Genomic DNA, 5,388 nt, shown 5'->3' with positions numbered 1-5,388 from the left:
GTTTCTAGGAGAATTACAGTAAGTGTAAACCAGTGATATAAAGTTGATGAAATAAAATCTTTAAGAAAAAATAAATAGAATAAATATTCAACTCAAAATAAGCAGATTCCAAGCTTGAAATTGGATGGGGAAATTAGAAAAAAGATATAGAGAATTATAAGAAAATTAAGAGAGCTTAGAAACCCCATAGGGAAGTTTTGGAAAAAGTTATCATATAGGCAAATAAGAAATTACTAGGTCAAGAATTTACCAATTAAGATTACAAATTTAACTTTGATTGGGTTAAGATTGAATGCAAAGGTTAAGTCTAGCTTTCGGATAATTTATTAATGATTAGACGTCTTTTTTTATAAGGATAAGAAGTTATGGCACCTAAAAGGACCCGAGAAAATCCTACATCTGATGATGAGGACGGAGCTCCAAAAAAAACTAGAGCGTCACATGACGACGAAGCCGTGTCTAGTAGTAGGCTGATTGATGAGAGTGTACAGGCCCTGGTGCTACAACAAATGCCAGATCAGTCCCAGGTGGATCTTGTTATAATTAAGTTTAGTTAAATTGAGCTTTTCTTTAATTGTTAACATTGCATACGTAAAGAGGGAATAAGAAATTAGGAAAAGTAAAATCGGCCGAAATGGAAGACTTCTTCCAAGAAACCCACAAGCACTTGCTTGTAAATTAGGAAGGAAATGTTTGGGATAAGGCTGGTTGACTTAGGAAAGAATGATTGGTCATCCTTAAGACAACTTGTCTCAAGACATCTCTGATTCCTCGGAATATTTTCACTTCAGGTGATGAGTAATGATGGTTGGTCCGCCATTGGTTTTTGCCATGTACGTGGAGTCTGTACCTTCTACATGTGTATGTTTATGGATACTACTTAGGATACTGTTTTTACTCTAAGGGAACTTCATGGTTGTATGGACAACTGGTACTGGCGTATGGGCGCCCAAACTTTTGGGTGATGGGTTTTCACCCTGTTTACAAATAAGGAAGGGTGTTGTTTGTTCACCCATGTATAGGTGTGCTTGAGACAAGTGGAGTACGTATCATGATTTCTCATGATATATTATAAGTGACCGTACCTTGTCTTAAGTATAAAGATGTTTGTTTTCTAAAAGACTGTTTCCAATGCTGATTTCAATGACATGTTTTAATGAATAACTGTGATGAAAAGTTAAAAAAAAAAAAAAAAGAATCCATTATTTTAAGTGTTAAAACACATGTGGTAGTAATTAAGAAACAAAAGGATCATGCGTGAGTGCGGGGTGGTAAGTGGGGATTGACTAAGGTTGTCAATCATGGACGGGTGGACTTGATTAGTCAGGTAACTATCCATTCCTGTGCACTAAAAGCATTTAGTAAACTTCTCTAATTGGAAGAGGCGTTCACCAGTGGATGTGCCCTCACATCTGTTAGGGGGAAAATGGCGTTGGTTGAGAATACCTTAACCCAACTTGTGAAAGTTATAGGGCCGAAGCACCCAAGTTTCATGACTCTCATCAACGGGTCCCTCGTCGAGGGTATCACAGCCGAGAACTGGCTATTCGTGCTATCTCCAACACCATACATGTTCCCCATTGTGTGAGGGGAGAGAGTCAGGAGGGTCCACTTGACGCTCCTTATCATCAGTTTCACTTAAGTAGCCTGAAATTCTCCCATCTGGCTAGCAGGCCATCAATTCACCATCCCAAGGGGCCTCACACTCATTGCATCCACCAAAATCCAGCAAACCTTCCTCATCATAGGCATCTCCATATGTAGCAAACATCTCCTCGAGTTTCCTTGTCATTTGTTCCTCATCTATTTCATCCTCGCAAAACAAAACAGCATCCCCTTCCGTTTCTTCTTCACTTGATGCGTCAACATTCCTCTCTTCCTTCGCAATCGCCAACTCAGCGGCCCACTTATCCTGCATCATAGAAACCTTCTCAAAAAACAAGGTTATCCCCTGCTCTTGTCGGTGGAGCTCGTCCTCCAACATCGCTTTCTTCCTTTCAAGTTCCTTCCTAGTTCTCTTACTTTCCAACCGCATCCCACATAGCTATTGCAAGGAAGCTTTAGGATGTTTTAACCAGATATGAAGGCAACAACTTTCTTCAAATGCAATCACCTATGCTTGCACCTTGAAGGGGTGTGGTCCTACACAAGATCTTAATATGTGTGAGAGAACTCATGATGAGATTGCTAGCCAAGAGGTGTTGGAAACACATGTGCCAAATGTGGTGCCCTTGTGAATGAACTTGATGAGCTCTTTGTAAAAAATATTGTGTCTAGGAATGCAAGATATTCCCAACATGGTTGTGGCAAGAAAGCTCTATGTTGTTTTCATCGGAGGCGAAGGGAGGGGCTCTCTACAGATACAATCAGCTATGCTTTCCCTTATGTTGCCCTACAAAGTGTGGCAATCCAAAAAAATCCCAAATGTGGTGCCGCTATCAAAGAATGGAAAGTTCTATTAATGAGATTTCTATCCAAAATTGCGTCTCTTGGAACGCATTCATTGCAAGATATGTACAACACAAGTGTTGCAAAGAACCTTTAGGCTGTTTTAACCGAGCACGAAGGTAAGACCTTTCTCCAAATGCAATCACCTATGCTTGCACCTTGAGAGGTATGTGGCCCTACATAGATTTTCACATGCGTGAGAAAATTCATGATGAGATTGCTAATGAGGGGTTGTTGGAAAAACATGCTATGCTTGGCAATGCGTTGGTCTATATGTATGCCAAAGGTGGCAGATGCAATAACCTATGATTTCACCTTGAAGGTGTGTGTCCTTATGCTACTAAGCATGTTGTGGCAAGGAAGCTCTGAGATATTTTAAGCCCAACTTGGATCTAAGAAGGAAGCTATGTACTAATTTCACCAGCTGCGAACAGAAGGTCTCTCTCTAGATGCAATCGCCTATGCTTCCTACTTGAAGGACAAGGCATCTGTCTAGATGCTATCACCTATGGTTGCACCTTGAAGGCCTAAGGTCGAGATGTATACCAGCTGTGGTGCCTTTATGAACGAGCAGAAAGCTGTTGATGAGCTTTCTTTTTGTACAAAATGTGTTCTCTTGGGCACAGATTGATTGCAAGGCTTGCATTTGATCCAGGATTATTTGCTTGCAAGATTTTACCATGGGAGAGTGTAATCGACAGGATGTACTCTATTGGAATGCACAATGATTGCGGAATTTTCCGAACAAGGGAATGACCAACACACTCTGGGCATATGCACTGATTGCTGGATTTTCCCAATAGGAGTAGTGCCAATAGGCGCCGGGCTGTTTTTGCCAGATTGCAACTTCAAAACATGTGCCCTTATGTTGCCCAACATGGTATGGCAAGGAAACTTCTCCAAACCAGAAAAATGCCAAATGTGATGTCGCTATCAAAGCATGGAAAGTTCTATTGATGAGCTTTATATCCAAAATTGCGTCTCTTGGAACACATTCATTGCAGGATATGTACAACACAGGTGTTGCAAAGAACTCTAGGCTGTTTTAATCGGATGCGAAGGGAAGACCTTTCTCCAAATGCAATCACCTATGCTTGCACCTTGAGAGGTATGTGGCCCTACATAGAATTCACATGCGTGAGAAAATTCGTGATGAGATTGCTAATCAGGGGTTTATGGCAAAACATGCTGTGCTTGGAAATGCGTTGGTCTATATATATATATCAAAGGTGGCAGATGCAATTACGTATGCTTTCACCTTGAAGGCATTTTTCCTTGTGCGACTGAGCATATTGTGGCAAGGAAGCGCTTAGATATTTTAAGCCCAACTTGGCTTTAAGAAAAAAGCTCTGTACTACTTTCCCCAGCAGCGAACAGAAGGTCTCTCTCTAGATTATTGCCTATGCTTCCTACTTGAAGGACAAGGCATCTCCCTAGATGCTATCACCTATGGTTTCACCTTGAAGGCCCAAGGTCGAGATGTATACCAGATGTGGTGCCTTCATGAATGAGCAGAAAGCTGTTGATGAGATTTCTTTTTGTACAATATGTGTTCTCTTGGGAACAGATTGATTGCAAGGCTTGCATTTGATCCAAAATTATTTGCTTGCAAGATTTTACCATGGGCGAGTATAATCGACAGGATGTCATCTATTGGACTCCACAATGATTGCGGGATTTGCCCAACAAGGGAATGCCCAACACACTATGGACACATTCACTAAGCTGGATTTTTCCAATAGGGGTAGTGCCAATAGGCGCCAGGCCGTGTCAACAGATGCACTGATTGCTTTATTTTCCCAATACAGGCAGTGCCAATATAGGCAAAAGAATTCACGATGGTGATATTGTTAGTCATGGGCTGTTGAAAAAAGAGGTCATGCTTGGCAATGCCTTCATCGATATGTTCGCTGATTTGGAAGTGCATTGATTGTGTGAAATTCCCAACAGAGGCAAGGCCAAGAAGCCTTTGGCCATTTTCAATGAGTGCAGAGCGCTTTTAAATGCAATCACCTATGCTTGCATCTTCAAGGAATGTGGCACTACACAAGATCTAGGCTTTGCGAAGCGAGGGAAACTCTCCAGGCACAATTGTAGGAAGGCATGTGGATTTGGGAAAAAAAATCGAGTTTGACCAAGGAGCATCAGCTCCTAAAGGGTAAAAGAACTCAGAATTGGTCATCGCAAATGCAAGCATCACAAGGGGTGTAGCAGAATGAAGAGGATGAGAAGCCACCCTATTTGTTGCACCTAAGTTTGAGACATCAGAAACAAATGGAGCCTGATTCCCATGATACTTACCTGACAGTACAACATCATCATTGTCTTGCAACACCGGTCTGCAATTTGAATCAAAAGTTGTCCTTGCCTAGCTCTTTTTACTTGTTCATCAACCTGATTTAACTCCCAAGCTGCTGTAGGTGATCCATAGGTCTTCTGAGAAAAACTTGATCCACCAAAACTTGGAGTTGTACCTTGATTTGAAGTAAATGATGCAGCTGAAATGCTTGAGTTCAATCCCAATGGCATGTCATGATCACGAGATGCATTGATTGCAATTTTGCTTCAAATACAGATGTAGATGAGGTGATTATATGCGACTCTATGCACGAGATACGGTGCTCTGATCAGCTACATGAGGTGGATGATTTGCAAGAGTATAATGTGGGCCAAGTCAAGCCCGATATGCATAGTTTGGAGATGGAATGTTTGCTTAAGCCAGTGGTTAATCAACATGCCTTTGTAGAAGAGCTTGATGAGATGGAGAGGTGTTATGTGCGGGGTTATGTCTTAGGTATCAGACTATGATAAGCCCCCTCCTATGGTCGAGCATATACATGGGCTTCAAAGTATCAAGGCTCTTGATTCAGTGGGACATGTATACCCTTTTGAGGATGAGATTTCGTGTGAGTGCCCTGATGAACAATTTTTGAGCCATGT

The 5,388-nt window shown here is 41.5% G+C and overlaps 1 pseudogene; it reads right to left on the bottom strand.

The window, feature by feature from the left end:
* Window positions 1–1,552: 1,552 nt before the first annotated feature.
* Window positions 1,553–4,977, bottom strand: LOC147419333 (uncharacterized; annotated as a pseudogene).
* Between the last annotated feature and the right edge of the window lie 411 nt (window positions 4,978–5,388).

This window comes from Adiantum capillus-veneris, chromosome 29, assembly GCF_014529385.1.
Source record: "Adiantum capillus-veneris isolate H3 chromosome 29, ASM1452938v2, whole genome shotgun sequence".
Taxonomy (NCBI): Eukaryota; Viridiplantae; Streptophyta; class Polypodiopsida; order Polypodiales; family Pteridaceae; genus Adiantum; species Adiantum capillus-veneris.
Note: the sequence above shows the minus strand (reverse complement) of the source record. Positions and strands in the feature narration are given on the sequence as shown.